This window comes from Pygoscelis adeliae, unplaced genomic scaffold (genome assembly GCF_000699105.1).
Source record: "Pygoscelis adeliae isolate BGI_AS28 unplaced genomic scaffold, ASM69910v1 Scaffold155, whole genome shotgun sequence".
NCBI lineage: Eukaryota > Metazoa > Chordata > Aves > Sphenisciformes > Spheniscidae > Pygoscelis > Pygoscelis adeliae.
The window spans coordinates 1792631-1803446 of record NW_008824932.1 but is presented as its reverse complement, the minus strand read 5'-3'; positions in this window follow the sequence as shown (position 1 = coordinate 1803446).

Below are 10816 nucleotides of genomic sequence, written 5' to 3'. Positions count from 1 at the left end.
CAGGTCGTGCCCCGAGTGTCGCTGGCCGCTTTGCTGCCGGCGCCTAAAGCAGTTGCCCGACTTGCCACAGGTAAATGCCCCGGCGTGACTCGTTCCTCCGGCTGGGATGGCAGTTGTTCCCGCTCTGTCACTGGGGGGATAAAATCAGAAATTTTTCTCTTCCCAAGTCAGGCCAGTTGTGTGCTCGGTGCTTTCAAAACCTGGGACGGAGACATTTGATACTGCCTGTTTAACTACCTTTTTTTAAACTGCACTTTATCAACATTATCTGATTTATTTTCTTCCTGTTTGGCTTTTATTGCTGATGTTATGTTCCACATATTTAATAACCGTATCTACAGTATCCAGAGTGGCTGAGGAGGGTCACTGGTTTTATGTCCTGATGGTAATCAAGTCTGGAAACGGTAAGGCCACAGCTGGAGCAATGTGGAAGCATCCTTCAGCAAGCGCGGGACTGCCCGAGGAAGTAATGAGCGCTGAAGCGAGTTATTTAAATAACGCTAATGAGGAGGTTGTGTAGCATCGCCTCACAGTATCACAGGTGACCTCCGTCCCCATGGCCGCCAGCGATAGCATCTCTCTGGGGTGGTGTTTTAGTGTTCGTTCACGCTTGTGGCAAAGTGGTATTTTTGCCACCCCCTTTTTCACATAGCGTTACACGTGCTGCTGTTGCCACCCAGCGCAGCCCGGCCCTTCCTGTAGCGTACTGAAGGGATGTACAGTTCGATTCATAATTTTCTTTCATCTGTCATCTCCTTAGCTTTTTTTGAGTGCTGGACAAGGAAGTTAAATATCTTAAACTTGTACTTTTATGTTGTTTTTCAAGACACAGAACACAAAGGCCTTTAAAGAGAATACACAGGATAAAAGCAAACATTTGTCTCCAGTGTGTTGCAGATGCATCTTAATCAATAATCCTGGTTTTCATTTTCCTTTTGTCACAAATCCGATACCTGTGAGATCTCAGAGGATCTGGAAGAAGCAGAGGCCTCCACGTGGAGTTGCCTGATCTTGCCCTTAGAGCCCAGATGACTCTTGAACCGTTGAACCCTCTCCCCTCTCTGGAGAGGGTTTTGTGGTGCAAAGAAATAAATCCTTTGGATTTTTGCCTTTCTCCTTCCCTGTGGGTGAGGGTCCATGTGCCCATTGCAGTGAATAGTTGACGGTGACACCAGGTGTGTCAGAATATGATTCGTTTGTGGAGAGAATGTAATGTTTATTTTAACATGAGTGTATGAAAACCTACATACGACTTACTATTCTGTGGAAGTAAATGTGAGAATCATGTATTTCAGTAAGCATCTCTTTTAATAAATCAAAATTAGGGGGTCTTCCTTAAATGGTGCCTTATAATAGTTTAGGTGCCTTTGTACCATTAGGACAAAGAGGCCGGTGTCACTGAAGACTTATTCAGACTTCTGCTTACATCCGCATTTGACATTAGCGGCATTTAATCCTTCTTTAATTCTGGAGGGCTTTAGAAGTTAAATGCTGTCACAGAAGAATTTGTAGAGAAGCTCAATGTTTGGGTCACGCTTGTGTTTTGATTCTGAGCTTGTCAAATGAAAAGCGAGTTTCGTCAATCTTCGTCGTGGCAGCAGGATCAAACCTGACGAGGAGAGAGCTGGACTTAACTGTGCGCTCAACAAGAATGTTTTACAGCCCATATTCATTATGGCGCAACTATTATTTACTGAAAAGAAAAAAAGCAGTAGAGAAGTAGGCAGGAATTCTGTTGCTGTTCTGTAATTTTGCAGCGTTCTCATGTGAGCAATTTTGTAGTTGCACAATATATTAACCACCCCCCCCCCGAACAGTACTGTATTGCACTGCTAGTTTCTAGCTCTTTTTAGCACATGAGGCTGCAAATTCTACTTTCTTGCTGCCGTAATTTCATAAGGATAGGTAGTGAATTTCCTAAACTAAGACTAACTTATTTTCCAGATGCAAGCCTGGGACTGATGTTTTCTAAATGTTAACTGGTCTTAGAAGAATTTGGACTGACTAATCAAAGTGGCAGGTTAGGTGGCATCAGGCCATAAAACTCTCTTTATTTCGATTACCATTTTGCTTTTCCTTGTGCTTGTGTCCTTTGCGTTAGTTTATAAGGTCAGGTTTATCATGTAGGCTTAGTTTATTGTATGAGTTTTCCAATTGCTGATAAAATAAATTAAACTCCCACATTAAACCAGGGTAAAGCAAAGTATTTCAGCTTTCCATTGGAATAAAGTATTTGATTCAGACTTTGAACATTCATGAATTATCAACTTTTAAAATAACAGTGCTACATCCATTTGCCTTTGGGACTTCTTCAGCATTAGAGATACATAATCCCTGATTTTAGACCAAGACCATTTCTTAATCTCCACAGACACACTTTACGTGCAGTTCTGAATGCCCCTTCCAGATGCTGAAGTAGGTGAGAGAAAGATCTCTCCAGTAGTTCAGAGCTTGTTTCTGGGAGGGTCAGTTTGGAACAGGATGCATCCATCCAGGGGGTCTGGGTGATTTAACTGAATTGCTTTAAATTCGCTCTTAATTAGTCTAAATTAAAGCTCTGACCCTTTGGTTTGTATTAATTTTAAAAGTGCAAGCTACTTCAATTCTAAATGTGAGCAACCATATTGGGATTTAACAAGCTCACCATCAAGTGGTTTTGCCTAATCAAAAATGTTGTAAGTTTGTCAATCTAGACAAACCTGCAGATTCTGATGGTGAAAAGGCTGACCCCTGTTAAAACCTCTGGTAAAGCTTCTAGCAACTTCCTTAGAGTCTCCATCTCAAAGCCTGTTCATTGACCATGTGTTAAGCAGCCATAAGACAGAGTTATGTAGGCAATAGTAAGTGTAAAGGACAGTTGATTGTACTTGGAATAGGGGCAATATAACTCAGCAAGTGTTCCAATTATATGTAGTGGGTTTGCTTCCTGAGATAAATATTACTTGTGTTCAAGGCCGTGATTTCAAACATTTTACTGGGCATGGTTCTCATTTCTTTTATACTTGTCTTGTAAGTCATGTGAATTATGTCCTTTCAGCGAAGTTACTCTTGATCTTCTCAAGTGAATTCTTAAGAGAATTTCCATCTGAGGTCCCTTTTCTGTGAGGCAGGCTCTGTTAAAACGTACACAGATCTAACTGTGTCTGCGATACCAGTTAAGTATGGCCTATGCCTGCAGTTGGGTCCTGTCTCACTCTCTCTTTGGAAGGGAGGCAAGTTGACTTCCCTTGCTTGGTTTCTGTGAAGTGTTTTGGGTATGCTTTGATGCTGACAAGGGCACAGCTGCTTATACGTGTGATCTGACCACTATAGTAATAGCAAGTATTCACTCTGCTCTTACTAAGCATACTGTGGGTATACCGAGCCTGAGCTACAGCTGGACTAATAGCCAATGGTGTGAACAGCGACCGTGTTCATCTTTGGGCTTGCCATCTTCATCACTGCGGTAAAGGAGAGATGACTTCAGAGCCACTCCAACGATGTATGTGAGTGGACCCTTTCGTTACATGGGCTTACAGGAAAAATTAGGCCTGTTCCAACTTCATTTAAACATTCCTTCTTCTCAAAGCAGCATTAAGCTGGTAAGTCTTCATTTCATTTTTTGACCTTTCAAAGCTCTGGTGTAGCTACTGCGTTAAGCTATAGCACAAAACAAAGATTACAGCAGACGTTTCCTAAATTATTCTAGACACCTGTGCTGGTGCGTTCCAGGAGTCTTGTAGTGTTAGTTGAATGTCTTTTGACTTTTTTGGCATGCTCTATTATATGCCTCTTAAACCCCAAAGTGCAATTTCTTGGTAAGAATCTTCTATTTATAAAACTGCCCTTTAGAACTCTGCTGAGAAATGGTCTGGTCACAAAGTACTAGTGAATAATCAGCTTTATAGTCTGCAAGTGTGTTTTAAACATCTGTTGAACAAAGTATGTGTGGCACTCACCAGTTATGGCCAAATACGCCCTAGATGCTTCCCTTTTGCCCTTGAAGGAAGCTAGCTTTTTCAGTCTTTCAGCTTTGAGACAAAGGAACAAAATCACTTTATTGGACTACAGTGGTGTTTTATTTTAGCAAATATTATGAGTTCCTGAAAGCCCAATTAACCTTAATATAAACTGGCTGTGCTGTGTTGCATATTGCCCTCTGGAAGCTTTGTTGAAGTTTGCTGATATTTACGGTGGCTGCTCACAATGATAATTAGATGTTAAAGTGATGATCCTTGGATAGCCAAGAGGCTGTAAAGCATTCTCAAGGGATCAGGGCCCCGCAGAAGGAAAGATGATAACCTGCAATCTGAAGGTGAGGTAGAGTGGTGTTTAACTGATACCCTTAATTTTTATTTTGTTGGCTGAGAATAATATCCACTTTAGAAATAGCTGAATGCTTCCTTATAAGTAGAGAATGGATTTTTAAAAGGTGGTTAATTCATCGTAGGTTGTTTCTTTGTATGTAATTGCTTCTCCTGGAAGAATGAAGTCTGGGGAAAGATGGGAGATTTCCAGAGAGACTTCTTAAATCCTGACCAAAACAAAGATTATCTAAAATATGTATAAATTGCTCTTACAAAGCAAGCTCCCTGCTGATTAAAAAGCAGTACTCAGATGGAATTAATGTGAATTTTTTACGTTTGCAACTTACCATGACTGTTTTACAAGCCTGTCTTTGTTGTCAACCCCGAGTTGCAAACATGGTAGAAGTTATTCTCCTTCTTCAGGGCAGATTCCGCGTGGCATGCTGGCAGTCTGTTCTTTACTATGTAAATCCTTTGTTCTCCTCTGTGGGGCCTCCTCTTACACAGGTCCAGTTTGCAGTGAGCCTACTTTTGAGGAATCTTGAGAAGGGTAACCCCATGGGTGCCCTGGTCACTCGCAGGATTTGAGTGCGGTTGTGTGATTTTAGTGCGGTTTGAGATGTCAGCTCATCTCCCATGTTGGCTATGGTAGAGCAGCAGACAGAAAGAAGCAATAGGTATGTCTTCATGAGGACTCTCTCAGGTCTGTCACAGGGCATTTAGTGGACAAATGTACTTCAAGTGAAAGCTGTCCTTTTTGTCTAGTCACATTTTTACATAAGTAACGACTAGTGTCAGAAATCAGATGCTACAGATATGAAGTAGCTATGATTTTTAATATATTCTTTCATCTGTTTCTCATTCATTTCCCAGTTCATTGCATGTGCTCGAGAGCGTTAGCTTCCTTTGTCCCTCAGACCTTTCTTACTGTTCCTTTTTTATTTTTTATTAACAAGTCAGACAATCCTATGTCAATCCTGTTAACAAGTCTTTCTGCTACTTAACTAGCCTAGTCGGTGCTTATTTCTTGTCCCTTTTGCAAAAATAGCGTAGATAAGTCTGTCCTTCCTTTAAGAACCGTTGTAACTTTTTGGTGTATGCGTACTGTATGTTTGCTTGGTGCCTGGAGACTGTGCGTAGAAGTCGATGGGACAAGGAATGAGACTGCTGTCTGTTCACGCAGGGAGCCTGATCAGCAGTTCAAAAATAGGGTCAAGGGAGACTGGGTTTAATATTGCAGGGTAGAGGTTCCCGCGACAGCAAATCCTATGCAAATTGGGTTTATCTAAAATGCTGCATTAATTCAATTACAGCTTGAATGATGTTTCCTTCTGCCGTTAAAGTCAAATAACATGTTATTGACTCTTCCCGGGTAATTTCATAGTTTCTTCTTCCTTCCCCATATCTCACCTGGACAGCTGAAACAAGTTTGACGCTTTATCTGGTTATTTGTTCTGTTGAAAGCAGAGGTGATACGTGCAGAAGAAGATTAGCTGTGTGCACTGCCATCCCAGAGAAATACCATAGTCCTTTTTTTCCTTCCTCTGACTTTCTATGCAAGTGGATGTTTTGGGGGTTTTTTAATAAGAAATTGAAACAAACTGAGAATAAGTTAAGTCAAAGGCTAAATATCTGTATCTGGCTTTAATGTTTTGTTTAAGATATCGTCCCTTGGTGGTGCAAGTATCTCTGTTTAGATAATAACTGGAAGAAAACAAACTGACTGGGAATTGTCAAGTTCCAGGTGCTTTTCTTCAACACGGTGCTGGCTATTTATGACTATGTGAGCAAGTGTAATTTCCCTCCACAGCTAATTGTGCTGTCAGTGGGCTGCATGTGCAACTTTCAACCTGTAATTTCTTATTTATTTATTTTTTATGCTGTACTTTGTTACTGAAGTGTTCTTTGAATGGCCATGTTAACTAGACATGGATATATGCATCTATGTATCCTTTATTTAGATACAAACGTGTTTGGTGTGTACATGCACAGAGCACCTATGTCATGTTTATTACAGAAGCTTTCAAAATTTGTCTTTTGTTCTGCCAGGGTATGTCTGCGAAGCATGTGCTTTTGTGAAATAGTGCCATTCCGATACCGTTACTCCTCTTAAAAGTTAGATTCTTCAAAAACTGGTATGTGCTTGCAATTACGCACACCGAGATGGCCTTACTGGCTCTGGTGTCTTTATCCACAAGGGATTGCTCAGAGCATGTGGATGTGGAGTTAAGCACATATAAATTTTGTTGTAATCAAGACAGTAGTAATATCATGTATCCGTTTATATCAGGGGGGCTACCTGCACAATAAGTTATTTGTGCACCAAGTTATTCGTGTATGTGAATAAAGCTACTAAAATCTTGTCTATTAAGTGCAAGAGATGTAAGAATTATGAGTTAATATTCACAGATCAAAATATATGAAGGTTTGGGGGTTCAAACAAATTACCTCCCGGTGCATTTAGATGATTACAATGCATTTATTTACTGCGGAAATATCTGAGCGTTCAGATTTAAAAGACCTTTGGAAAGCAGAATATAGAAAATCCTTGGTTTTCTATAGTTAATGAAAATAGTTAATGAAATCATAGTTAATGCAAATAAAGCATTCACTTCTGAAAACTGTAGATCATGAAATATTCATAGTTCTTCTACGGATAGGATATAGTTTATGGAGAGGAATAAAACATTTTCCTGCAGACTTTGCAGCTTGATGTCTGCTGATTAACATTGGAATGTAATTATTTGACATAATCAGATGACATAATACTTTGGGATAGCAGATACGTATGGTTTTTACTGAAAAGGTTATTTCATAAAGGTGAGGATGTCTTGCCGGCATCCTGTGGGGTCTCTGCTGGTGAGCTAGGATGAGAGTTGGAAAAGTACATTACCATTTCATTTCTTTTACAGATATTTTCATCATGAAAAACATTTGCTACTTTAAATACTGTGAATATACGCAGTATCCCGCCCTGGGTTTGACTCTGTTTCTTACCACCCATTAAAACTATTTTTAGTAAGACTAATTCTCATGTTTAAAAAATAAGTAATTGTCTCTATTTTTTTTCTGGAAAGAATGCCCAACTTCAGATGCAAATGCTACTTTAGACTGCTGTTAAATAGAGACATTAGTCTTACCTGACTTCTTTTCTCTGCTTGTCAGCTCAATTACAGGTTGTCAGTGCCAAAGAATCCGTAAGCTCTTGTCAGTGGAGTGGAATAGAGGGAGGGACGTGTTAGCACCTGCTCTCAACAGAGTTCCTGATCTCTTCTTACTGCTGCACGATACCACTTGGTTTTAGAGAAGAGGTTGGTCTATATCAAAGATGTCTTATCCCCACTTCTTTAAAATTCAGTTCAGTGTATGTTAGAATAGAATATTGTGTCACTTCAGGTGGGGAAATAAGATGTTTAATCACACTTTCATGTCTCTTGTGTGGTTGTTTAGTGATGTCATTTTTTTTCCTCTCATATCATCCAGATTGGCAACAAACTATACTGAAACAGAAATGTTCTAAGAATGCATTTATTTTGCCACTCCAGTGGAAGTTGCAGTACAGCTAATTTGCAAATTAATATATTAAAAAATTCTTCCATTCAAATCTTGTAGTATTGATCTTGCAAGCCAAGTCCTCGTGCAAGGTTTTCTTTTGAACAAGGAGGAAAAGTGAAGAGGCAGTAATTGCAACAGTGATTGTCTGTGGTTAATTTGAAACGCTTCCAAAAACACCTTAAAAGGCTTCTGAAAATCAGGGGGACTTGGGGATGAAGTACCAAAGTTACTTGTGAAAGTGGCACTTAGGAACCTGGAACATCTGGAATGCAGACTTCTGAATGTGCTTGTATAACCTTCAAAAAGGTTTTGGCACAGAGTTGTAAAACCAGAATTAATTTCCCCAACTGTGGACTCTAAAATCATTTGTACGTATCTAGAAAAATGTGTAAAATGGACAATGTAAACTCTGTCATCTTTACGCCTTTCTCTGTTTCAGAGCTATCAGACGATCACGGATGCATTCAGAGTTACCAGAGTTCGGTGAGCTGTGGGGTTTCTGCAGCAGAAGAGAAAGAGAAGGGGGTCTGTATTTTTTGGTCATGTTCTTTTGTTCCTCACAAAGCTTCCTTTTCTTCATGTCTTCTGATAAGCATCTTAAACTGAACATTCCTAATGAACTGACTGAGCCTCAGGTGTTAGACGTTCCTATGGTTGCTGGTGAGCCTGGTTCCTTTAAGTAGTCTGAAAGAGATAAGTAATCCAGTCTGCTGACTCTGGTAAGACTGCTGTGTAAGTTCATGCTAAGTTCATGCAGTTCATTCAGTTAAGTTCATTCAACAGAAGTTAGGGAATCAAATACGTAATAATTCTGAGCTGTCTGTGGCCCAGCGCTGGAAAAAGACTCCATTATTCGTTTTTAAAATAAATATCAAAGTTGTATTATTTTGTCAGATAAACAATAACGTCCTTAGTGAAACGAGTGTGTGTTTATTGGAAATTAGTGCGTGCGTGAAACTAAAGCTAGCTCTGGTTAGGATTGTTAACCTAGCAAATTTTTAGTTACCGTACATGCTCCCTGCGGCAGAAAGGAAAGCAGTGCATATGGCGAGTTCCTGTTACCTTGAGGTGCATTTTAAAAATAACGGTTATTTTCATGGAAGTATAAAGTTTTATAATCCCTATATTTGATCATTTATTTTTAATGAAACAGATGTGCTGTTAACGCTTTGCTGTGAATGGGCTGATAGTAAGACAGCAATAATCATGGTGAGTTATATGTGTGCGTTGGGGCAGAAAATATGTTCAGAGTATGTTGTATTAGTTCCTTCTCTTTGGTTACCTGCCTCAGATTACTTTAATTTTTAAATGTTCCTTTGTTCAACCACTTTTTCCCAACACTATGTTCTGTATGCTCCTTGCTTCTTTGTATTGTATCATTCCTGTTAATCTGTTGACTGCAGACTCTGAAGAACAGGAGGTGAGGGGACCTTGCTCAGAGTTTTAGAAACTACCTGATGATTTTGGTCTTTCCTTTTTTAGGGCACAAAGGATACCTGCTGTGGAGCCTGGCTTGTTTCTTTCTTCTGGGCCTCTCTTTGTCAGTTTTAACCTCAAGCTCCCAATGAAGTTCTTACCCCAAGCACTTGGGGGAGGACTTGAGGATGTGTATACTCAGTTGGGTGTGGAAAGACTACTTATCCAATGGGACAATCTGGCCTCAAATATTACAGGCTTTGTAAAATTACTTACTTCTATAACATTTGTTAACAAATACGTATTTGTGATTTGTAGACTTGTCCATCAAATCTCCTGTTTTTCTTTCAAAGTCCTGTGAAAACTTACGAGAATTTTTCAATTACTACATCAGTATCTTTTTCTGCTTTGCTTAGTGCATATACATTTATTATACTGAAGCAAGAAAAATACCTTGTTGTAAATATACAGTGGCATGAAGTAGATATGGTAAAATCAGTCATCAAGTTAAGTATGGCCATAGTATTCAAGTGCCTGTCTGATAAACTTCAAGAATTTCCATGATGAAAAGTACTGTTATGTCACTTTAAAATTAAGTACTTTAATATTCACATTTAACATAAATATAGGCTATTAGTTGACTTAATCTTCTCCTTTGTGGATTTATTTGCTTTTCTTAATATTAAGTTGTTATACAGAAAAATTATTAAGCTGATCTAGTTCCTTCAAAATGCAAGCAAGCCAGACTAAAACATGAAAGTTTACCGCTTCTAAACTGTCTCTTCCATTTATGAAGGAAATCAAGATACCTTTGGTTCACAGCAAGCAGGTGAAGATAGTGAGCTGCTCTTAGCTGCTATCTGAAGTTCTCGACTGTATTTGTGTGAAATTAGTTGGGAGTGTGCCATAAAAATTTACTTTATGTCCAGTAAAATAAATGCATCCAAGGCGTCCACTACACACATCATTAAGGCATGACATAACCATCTTCTCTTTTCTCCTTTTGTTGAATTGCATATATGTGGTCATAAAGAGACAGGATAGGTTGCCAAATGATTATAAATAATTATGTAAGTAATTCAAAATCAGTTTCTTCCACAACAGTAATAAAGTGCTGTCAGCCCAGTGAAAGGGCACAGTGAGGAGCTGTATTACCAAGTTCTGGTGTAAGGTTTTCCAGATACAAGAGACCAGAGATGTAAGTTCAGGTGATTACTCCAGGCCCTTTTGACGCTTTGGTTCCCAAGTGTGTTTTTTCAAATTTGGCTGCAAAAATGTAAAAGGCCTGGTTAAGCAGTCCCAATTACAGTACAGTATTCAGCAAGAATTCAGTGACTTGGGGTGGGTTTTTTTTCCACAGAGTGGCTTAAAGAAATGTTGGAAAAATTAGTAGCAGTATATCAGCCCCTTTGGTTAAAACAAACACAAAATGGATGAACCGTTTGAACTGTCGAATTGAACTGCCTCTGCAAACTGTCCTTACAACTTGTCCTTTTAACTGTTTCAGAGAAGTGTGGTGTGTCGAATGCAAGCTATGCTGTAGTTTGCGGAAGGAACCT